This window comes from Anarrhichthys ocellatus, unplaced genomic scaffold (assembly GCF_004355925.1).
Source record: "Anarrhichthys ocellatus isolate YVR2014 unplaced genomic scaffold, GSC_Weel_1.0 scaffold2, whole genome shotgun sequence".
NCBI classification, from domain to species: Eukaryota; Metazoa; Chordata; class Actinopteri; order Perciformes; family Anarhichadidae; genus Anarrhichthys; species Anarrhichthys ocellatus.
Genome location: NW_022280032.1, coordinates 1,839,411 through 1,850,696, shown reverse-complemented (window position 1 = coordinate 1,850,696; position 11,286 = coordinate 1,839,411).

Genomic DNA, 11,286 nt, shown 5'->3' with positions numbered 1-11,286 from the left:
CAAGCCAGGCGGAGCGCTGAGAAAAAAAAGATGCTGGGTGCAGCCGCATACACTCATTGGGAACAAGTTTTTTTTTTACCAGTTTTCTAAAATTGAAGAATGAGGAAAAAGTCCTGTTGGAGTCAAAAGGTTTTCACAGAGGACATTTTGGATACCTCTTTGTATTACTCCATTAATCAGAAAATACTGTCAATAGTCATAAAGAAGGGAAAAAAAACATCTCCGTAATTTTAGAAATAAAATGTTGTGTAAATCGGGCTTATGAATGATTTATAAACAAAACCTTCTTGAAAATCCTTCAGAGTATAGAGAGGAATGAAAGTGTAAAGTTTGGTGAATGTAAGAGCTGCTGAAGTGGAGATTTCTGGAACAAACTCATTAAGAGGAAACGTCCTTTAAAGAGACGTTTAGTTACATTACAGACATTTAGAGACTCTACAGGTGAATAGGGTCAACATTTTACTACTATCACCATGAAACTTCACTAGCTTATCCCGTACATTAAGACGATCACTACAAGTTATCTGATACTTTATGATTAGATATGCAGACATTACCTAATGCTCACTTTTGGTGGATTTAGGCGGAATCTACAGACGCAAATGGACAAATTAGTAAAATGAACATCTAAATGTATTTTGCATGTTTTTTTCCACTAGTCTGAAAGAAGAAATAGCCCCAAAATCTAAAAATGTGTCTGTGCATGAACAATGACGTTTTTGCATGGGGTGTCCCTGTTTTTGATTATTTTGGTTTCTTGCTCTCTGCCCTGATTGGGGTGTTTCTAATTCGTGTTTGGTGAAACATCCTCATTTGTCCTCTCTGCTTTGTTTCTCAAGCATGAAAGTATGCAAGCAGGCTTCCCATGCTAACACAGAGAATCTGGACCTGAGTGTCTAAAAATACATGATGAGAAAAGTTTGAGGAATTCGTTGGGAGGGAACATGTCAGAGGGCCGAGTCTGTAAAACAAAGTGCCTTTCTTATATCACTGCTCTCATTCCAGTATCAAAAGGTTGAGCTTTTGACACTGAATGTTATCAATATTTCAACATTGACGTGGTGGTAAAGAAAATCATCATTATTGGTGACCAGATTGTAAAACACACACTTACATACCGGCAGCTGACGTTTAGACATAAGACATGGGCATTAAAAACCAGTGAAGTCTGAGCCTCTAGCCGCCGCATGAAGCAAAATTGTAAATCAAAAACTAATCTTTGAAATCAAGATTCACCAATACGAGTTCAAAAAAGTTCACCACGAGGGCAAATGTTATTTTGTGAATCCCCAATTTGTTCCACAGCATGTTATGTTTGTTTAATTAAGATGTCAAACATTTTATTAACATGCTGCAACTGCTAATGCCTAAAGATATATAACGGGCCAACCAAACAGAATAGAATTAAAGGAGACTTGCTTGTTTTTGTGTCTTGTAGCCCAGAGTCATTTCAAGCCTCTGCTCAGTGACTTGGCACTGAACCGGTGATAAAGACACATAATTCCCGATTCGTCACAAACTGGCAAGTGGTTCAGGCCGTGATGCAGCAGAACATTAGTTCAATTTAACCATTGTCACTGGGATCCTATACCCCAACTTGTTATTCTGTCGGATGATTTGATGGATTTTCTACAGTTTCTGCTTTTAATTAATCTTTCCGTAGAACATTGTGCCAATGCTCCTGAGGATCATCATGTGCTTTTTGGCTAACATGAGACAAGGAGGCATTTATTTTTACCAAGGAGCAGAGATTCCCTCCTTTGCTACTCTGACCTGAGGCTCTGCTCTGATTGGAGAATCAAAAACACGTAACTCTAGCTATGGATCAAATACTGCAAATCCAAGGATGATGTTGTATGTCTTTTGGATTTTCTCATGTTATAATAAATATATATATACATATTTTAGATAGTTGTATTGTCGCAGAAGTCCATGTACGAGAGATCAATGTTTTTTTTAATTTTACAAATCAATATACGTAACACCAACATTTGAAATGGTTCTGGTAAATGAGGAACCCAAGGCCCACTGCACCAGGAAGAACCCAAGGCCCACTGCACCAGGAGGAACCCAAGGCCCACTGTACCAGGAGGAACCCAGGGCCCACTGCACCAGCATAAGTTCTGACAATGGGTCTGAGGATTTCATCCCGGTACCTAACAGCAGTTAGGGTACCGGTGGTTAGCACATGGAGGCTTATGAGACCCTCCAATGATAATACCTCCCCAGACAATCACTGACCCACTGGTCATGCTGGATGATGTTGCAGGCAGGATAGGGTTCGCCACGGCGTCTCCAGACTCTTTCACGTCTGTCACATGCGCTAATTGTGACGAGAACTGGGCTTCAATGGCCAACCTGCCAATTCGGATGTTCTTTGGCAAATGCCAATCAAGCTGCACGGTGCTGGGCTGTGAGCACATGTCCCACTAAATGACGTCCGGCCCTCATGGAGTCGGTTTCTGACAGTTTGGACAGAAACATGCACACGAGTAGCCAGCTGGAGGTCAAGGCTTTGGCACTGCTTCTCCTGTTCCTCCTTGCACAAAGGAGCAAGAGTCCTGCTAATTGGTTGTTGCCCTTCTATGACCCTGGCTAACTAGCAGGTTTGCTAGCTAGCTAGCTTGCTAATTCCGCCATACTTAAAGCTACATTGGTAACAGAAAATGAGCCAAACAAAGTGGTCTCTTATCTGGCGATAGCCACGTGCTTTACTGCGCTGTATTAAAAATGTGGATGAAGCCTTAAATTGTTAAATTTTACTAATTTACTCTGGCTCTCTACACTTTGTGAGGTTACTACTCGACTGCTAGTTTTAATCGTTAATGCAAAACCTCACCTCGGTGAAGTCTGTTTAGTTTATATGGAAGTTAGGCGGCTACAATGGTCGCAATGCCAACGTTACACATAAAAATGGCCAACGCTCTGACCACCCATGCTACGTTGATTTAAACGGGAATGTTCCTTGTTTTCTTGTTCTGTCGATGGCCTGGAAGTATTGTATAATACAGTATGCCAGACGTTAGCATCTCCGAGTCAATCTGGCAGATGATGTGCTTATCTACGATAGTATTCATTTCATATTTTTTGTGCCACATCTGAGAAAGAACAGGTGTCTTTCATGTCATAATACTAAAAGAGGGAGGTAGCTTTTGTTTGCATTTTTTTGTCAGCTAGCTTTCAGTATTATCACGTTACCCCTTTGAAATCAGTCAAAGGGGACACTGAATAGGGAAGCGGCGTGTTATTCAAGTCTAGATAATATGGCAACACCCATCCAACTCCTTTTGTTGACGCATTTGCAAATAGATTGTCTCGGGGGAGACGTTTGGTTTTGGCAGAACAATTTCATAGTTTTAAAGTTTGGAAAGCGTACAAATAGGCGTTCTTGCATTTGGGGTTATTCAACATTGTTCAAGACCTTTTAAGGATAAAGTACAGGCCATCATTTCCCTTGTACCTAAACATGCCTGAAGATGCTTGTACTCATATTAAGTGTGAGGGTATGTCTGTGTAAATCCATATACAGGGGGTAAACACAAGATTAAAGCCAGTGCAAAGCATATTGTGCAACAGTATGGAAGCTTCTGTGTGGTTCATTAATCCCTCTCTGATTGAAATAACAGCTCACCAGATGGTCTGATCAAACCTACGGCAGGCCCTCGTGTGGGGGCGAGGCGATGACCAATGTTCCCTTCGGAGTGGAAACACGGCTGCATAGAAACGGGATCCTCTCCAGGAATAAAAGGCTGAAGTTAAGTGATTCATCCTCGAGCAGAGCCGAACGGGCCTGAAAGCGGCATTCAGGAGCCACTGAGTCACACCGTGGAGGGGGTGACCTTAGATCAGATGACGGGGGCTGGAATAGTCGCGCACTCTCACTCTGCACCGAGGTGACACCGAACAAGAGCTCTCAAGGTCCCCTTGTCTGGCCGATTCATCCACACTCCTCCCCCCTACCTCCTCCCCTCTGTCGCCTCCTCCCACTCTGTCACTGTCTGTCCGTCTCTCTACAGTATTTTGTACAGTCTCCCACTCTCTCTGCCCAACCATTTCATTCACTTTTGTTAGATTTCGTCAGAAAAAAATCATTTTGCACTTAAGTTCTTAATCAAATGAGAAAATTCTCAGCACTTTGTCACACAAGAGTACATAAAATCATGTGGGAATTTCATATAATCTTTAATAATTGAATTACCAAAAAACATGCTGTATATATCCTGATATAGATTGTTATCGAGATATGAAATTATCTATATCATGATTTTGGCCATATTGCCCAGCCCAATACACGCATATAACAGGTGGAAACTTGCTGTCCCTGACTGCTTGAGTCTTTATCTGCTGACTAAAACTATGAGCTGCAGATGAAAAAAAAGGTCTGAAAAGCCAGTTCGTGGACCTCGAACAGGGATTATTTTGTCAAATATACATACTGCTAATTCTGTCTGCGGTCGCTGGTGAGATCAAAAACATTACATACACACAATGATGTACGAGCTCTCAACTAATAGGATGTGACACGCAATTCAAAGCTATGTTTGTTTCCTAATGTAGATCCCCGGCTTCCATTCATAACAAAATTACGATGTGTCGGCGATATAATTTGCAGCATCTAGTCTGTCTGAAAAAGCTTCTCAAACATATACTAACTGTACAGGAAATAATGCTGCTGTAGTTTAAACCCCAAGTGAACTTTAATTCCAGCAGTCCTGTCAGTTTGAGAATGTGCTGCTGCTGGTTTGCTAACAGACCCTTTCTTGCTCTGGATAGCCTTCATCGCCAATACATTCCCGTCTGAATCAAGTCTTGAACTTGGACGGCAGCCACCCTGATCTGTAAAAGAAACTAAACGGTAACTGCGCTGCACTGAACTATATAGCTCTTTTCAACCTGCATGTGTGTGTATGTATGTATACAGTATATACAGTATATATATATTACTGCCGTTTAGATTCAGTTTATCTATTTGAAATACTGTCTACCACAATATATATTCTTTGTAACAGTTGCGTATTTGACGATAGCTTGAGTCCCACGTTCATTAGTTGCAAATTGAATGCAACGGTTCACATTTCACCAAAAACATGAGCAAGTTCAATGCGTTCAAATCAAATATGGCATTAGTGCGCAAGAATCTAAATGATTAAGACAAGACTTTGCACAATTTCTCTCTTAACAAAAATGAATGTTGAAGTTTAAACTATATGTAACCACACTCTTACTCAATTCAGTGAACCAAAGGGGGTTCGCCCTCAAAGCCTTACTTGGCCTGGCATAACCTGAGGCGAAAGTTACTGCGTCAGTTTGGTTTCTCTTGCTGTGCTGCTGTTGCAAAAATGTTTTGGCAGGTCACAGACACATTTCACAAACATTAAAACAAGTTGTAAATGCATCTTACCTCACTAGTGGGCATGTTTGTTGTTTTCCAGCTTGTGGTTTCCTCCACTCGCTCTCGTTCAGGGCGCTTAATGATGATGCGTCACTCAATAACGTGATGGGGAATGAAGACAAATGAATTGTCCTGATAATTGGATTGAGGCTGAGTCTCTACCGCAGAGGCCAGGGTACGAATCCAACCCTGGTGTTCAAACGTTCAAACTTCAACGTTCAGCCCTTTGCTGAACGTCTTCCCATCTCTCTCATCCTTTTTCAGTCTATCCACCTTCAATAGGCCAACAACACTATGGCCTGCTTCATAATCAATTGGCAATGGGTTGTTAACGAAGGAAATATTTTCACAGCATTGGCTGTAAACTCAGACTTAGGTAGCCCCACATTTCTGTCTATTGTCATCTTTTCTTTGCCCTGTATAAAAAGTATTTTACAGCTTGTCAACGAGAACTACTCATTTTCGAAAAGCCTTTATTGTAAAAAAAAAAAAGAAAGAAAAAGATTTCACGATAACAATATATTGGACTATTGGACTATTTAATTGCATGACAAAATCTGTATGTCTGTATGTAATGAATCAGGCTGTTCTCACTCACTGTTCGTACTTACCTATAAACAAAAGAATGCAATGTAATTAGTGTATAACCCATGTGAATGTGAGCCAGGACACGCAGGGCAGCCGCTAAGGAAGTCAGGTGAACAAACACAGGACTTTCCCCCAGGAGACCGCTGCTCCTGAAACCAAAATTCAATGCTGACCTTGTGCTTGTTAGGTAACAACGTTTTTGTTACGTAACGTTACATAACTAAGTCATCTAAGGGCAGTTGTTATTCAGTTATGCTAGTAAGATTGTCACGTTATTACGTGACATTGTTACGTTATAATTCTAACCCAAACCATGATGCTTTTTCTAACCATAACCAAGAAGTTTGTTGCATAAACCAAATCATTTCACAACGATTTTTGTTTCAGAAGCTTTTTTATCTCCTGCCGACTGGGTTGGGAGACGTTGAATTCATTAAATCGACAGGTGTGGCCAAGAAACATTCTGCCATCTTGTTTATTTTTCAATCTCACAATACCAAAGGTCGGTGCGAGCAGTCAGGCAAAGGTTTAAAGCACAGTGAGGAGGAAAGATCAGTGAGGAATTCAGACCACACCAGCTGTGACCGGATTCATTTATCAATAGTCTGTTGTGGATGATAAAGAGTGATTGCCCTCTTTTTAGTCCGCAACCTGCGTGTAGTCTGTTAGCTGAAAATAGTCTGTGGCGACCGTGTTACACAAGAGCTTTGTTTACGTAAATCTTAACCTTGTAAGAACCAACAGCTGGGTGTGCAAGTCTTCTCTGTGTCTCTCACTGTCTGTCCCTCTTGCTATCCCCCTAAACTTCTCTATCTCTACCTGTCTCCTTCTCCTCCTCCTCCCCAGCTCCAGTGCTTCTGAGGGGGGCCTTCTCGATTTCCCTCCTGCCCAGAAAAATCAATATTGGGAGGCGGCCCGAAAGACCTTTCACAGGAGTATTACAGCACAGCCCGGCGCTCCGATAAGCCTCCTGTTACGTCCTCCCGGGACGGGGCTGGCAATGGCCGCGCTCCCCACCTGGGGGGGAAGGCATTCTCCTCCGGCCGCAGGGAAGAGCGCCATAAAGGGCAAGACGTGGATCACAAGTCTATTGGTGTGGGCTATTAGTAACCTTAGATCCCCTGACCTGTGACTAGGGTCCTGTGCTGATTCCCACACACACACTCATGGGCAGAGTGGGAGGGGACACGCACAAAAAAAAGACAGTTTATGACGATAGAGAGCTTTGTCATGCACTCAAGAGAGTGGATAATACGTTTGTGTGTGTTGTTGTTAATGTATGTAGCAGAGCAGGGAGCAGAGCATTCACAACTTTGCCGTCATGGCGCCCTTTCACTGCATTTCCCTGTAATGACTCTGTTGTTGCCTGCCTGCCCCCCCCACACACACACACACACACACACACACACACACATTAGTCACACATGCAGACTGACGTTGATGGGTGGCTGAGAATTACAAAGTGTTACAATTATATGACGGCAGTTATACATGACGCGTTCACCCAAAATAATTTACTTTTGAAATTTAAAGTATCCGAAGCTTGTACTAATTAACCCTGTTTCAGTCAAATATGTTGCAAAAATCCAGTGAAACTGGACTGGAGATTGTCAGTGGAACTTGAGCAACAGTAGTCGGCATGTCGGATACTGTGCCCAAAGTTTAAGTCACCTGAATTTTGGCTTATCCATCTCATTTCTCAGGAAAAGGACTGATTCGGTGTTTCCAATCAATTGTCAAACCAATTTTAAGTGACCTTTTTGCAAAAAAAGAAGAAATGCGAACTGGGCACGTTTTGGGATTTCCATAGAATCGACTGGTTTGGAGCCATAGACTGTACATCGGAAGTGGATGTAGTCGTGACGTCACTCATTGGTTTGTAGACTGCAGCTTTGAAGTCTCGAGTTTGGTATTTTGAACGTCGCCAACTTGGTTTTTGGCCGTCGCCATATTGTTTTTTGCAGGCAGTGAACGGAAGTGACTATATTTGGACTGTGGAGGAGTGATGTAGAGACGCCGTACTGTAGCGGTAGCGACATGTCAATCACAGTAAGCCCGCCCTAAAGCATACTCCATTTTATGGTCTATTTTACTCGAACTGGACCATAATTTACTAAATGAACAACATGTTGTAGTGAAGAAGACTTGATACTAGAGATTGAGACCATAAACTCATGTTTACAATGTTTACTGAGGTAATAAATCAAGAGAGAAGTAGAGTAATTTTCTCATAGACTTCTATACAACCAGAGGAGTCGCCCCCTGATGGACATTAGAGAGAATGCAGGTTTAAAACACTTCAGCACTTTTCAGAACCGGAGGTTGCCGCCTGTTTGGACCTAATAAACTTGGCTACAGCATAGTTTGGTCAGAAGTTGGCGCTACTGGCTTGCACGGCTGTAATACGACACTAAACAAAGTAGAAGAAGTAGAGTTTGCAAACTGGAAACAACACAGGTCAGCCTGATCAGTCATGCGAGTTCATTCTGCCAGAAATCTCCTTAGGTTTAGGAAACTAATAGTTTGGGTAGAAATCAACTCTTTCTGGCAGAATGCCCTGGAGGCAAACTTCTCGTGTGTGCGTTAAATGTTCGCTATGTCAGAATTTTGTGTTTCCATAATCTGATTCGCCAAAGGCAAAAATCCTCTCAAGCAAGTGCAAAAACTTTGTTCGCAGTTTAGGAAATGTTATGGAATTTTGGCGTTTGTATGCAGTTTTTCTAATGCACAATAAAAAAAATGCGAATGGAAACACAGCACAAGTGTTCAAATTTTATCGTCATGGCTTACCATACCATTAAGTAATCCAACATGTGTTCCTGAAGGAGCACATGTTTAAGCTGTAAACTTGAAAGGTAAGTTCATTTTAAAGACTTATCTGAGCCTGCCAGGCATTGGTGAGACTGACAACGTTGGTACAAAATAATTAACCTCAAGTGTGTATAAGCAACATTTAAAGATAAAAAAAAAATAGTTTTAATTATTATTTTCCAAGAGCTTAAGACTCAAACTCTCTTTGTGTCAGTGTGGTTTGATGAGATTTGACTGGATGTGACCAAACACGTCACCAACAGTCATCTGATTTTCATTCAACTACTGATTATGACATGGAAGTAAATGGCATCGTCCCTTTCCCCAGCTGAGCCTCGCCCACTCCCAACCAGTACGGAAATCTTGAAGAAAAACACAAAATACAGAAATGTCTCTTGTGAAATACTAATGACTAAATAACTTTGGCAGAAATGTGTGTGTTCATCTACCGATCCATCTACGGGACACGCATAAATCATTTTTGATGACACTCAATGTCAGAAATTGACAGTTATTTGGCCACATTTATCCCAAATGTTGTGTAGTTCTTCAAAAACAAATACAAACCTTTGATTCGATTACACATTTCTGTATTATACATTAATATTGCGGGACCACATAAACACTTAGAGTCCGAGCAGTGTGACAATGTCTCATTGTGTTTACGATCCATTTGTCCACTCCACAGTTGCACTGCTTGTTGTTATTTCTGGATACTCCCACAGTTAAATCCTTTTCCAGTGACTCCATTTGAACTGCTGTCAGAGAGAGAGAGTCGTTTGCTCTTGATTATTTTCAGAACTCTTATCTAAACCAGAACCGGTGGAGTAACACGAGGCACATTTGTCTTCGACTGAGACAAACCACAAACAGTTCCCCCCCCCAAAAAGAAACAAACCCCCTTTTTGAACTCGCATCCAAGTCGCATTCATGAGTACATGAGGGACAGATCTATCAAGAGCACTCACACAAAGAGGCAACACACTGTGGTCCAAGGTCAGCTGGCTTGCAGTCACGAAAAACAAAAAAAGAGGTTTGGTTGCCTAATGATTTTCCTTCATCAATTTGTGCAGCTGGGAGCCGTCTGAGGGGAAGGATGAAAGAGCGGAAGCTCCTGGCTGTGAAGTGGAAACCAAAATTCCCAGATCGCTGCGGTCTGGTCTGCTTTTCTAGAAGCCCACGAACTCAGAGAGTTATGAAGCACTATGTGTTTTCATTTTCATCAAATGCCGAGCATGCACGAATTCTTGTTCGTACACCTGTTGCCATAGATACTGGCTCTCTTATATCGTCAAACATTTTCTGTCTCAAATCCTGGTGATATAATCTGCAGTATTTTAAATATTATCACTCAAGGCTGAAGTTGTTCTCATTCTTCCTTCCCTTTTTTTTTTTTTTCTCCTTTCTTTCTTTACAGCACCTCGTTCTGTTTCGTCACAATCCTGACCCTCGAATCTTTAATCAGCCTCCTCAGAGCACCGGGGGAAAAACCAAAGTCATGGAGCTGCGGTCGCTGCCAGGACGTAATTATTAAAGAGCAATCGAATCACTCACGGTCATGGGAGTGCCCTTTGAACCAATCATTTGTTCTGTGAGATTCTCTAAACTGGAATGGCATGATGTAGGCGACCTGTGTGACCACATACACAGTCAACTTGTTTATGTGACGTCGCACACAGCAACTAAAGGGTTGCTTCACTGTGCTATTCACAACGCCACAATTGCTCATTCATCTATACATGTCTCTGAACAATGGACTTTTGGCGGCCTTCCTGTTGTTTCCTGATAGCAAAGACGAAATGGTAACATTAGTCAGTGTGATGTATGTCCTCAGCATCCACAAAACAGTTGATAAACCAAATCTATGGAAATTCATATATACATACATATATACATACATACATATATATATATATATACATACATACATATATACATACATATATACATATATACATATATACATATATACATATACATATATATATACATACATATATACATACATATATACATACATATATACATACATATATACATACATATATACATACATATATACATATATATATACATACATATATACATATATATATATACATATATACATATATATATATACATATATACATATATATATATACATATATACATATATATACATATATACATATATATATATACATATATACATATATATACATATATACATATATATACATATATACATATATACATATATATATACATACATATATATATACATACATATATATATACAGACATACATATATATATACAGACATACATATATATATACAGACATACAGACATACATACATACACATATACATACATACATACACATATATACATACATACATACACATACATACACATACATACACATATATACATACATACATACATACATACATACATACATACATACATACATATATACATACATATATACATACATATATACATACATA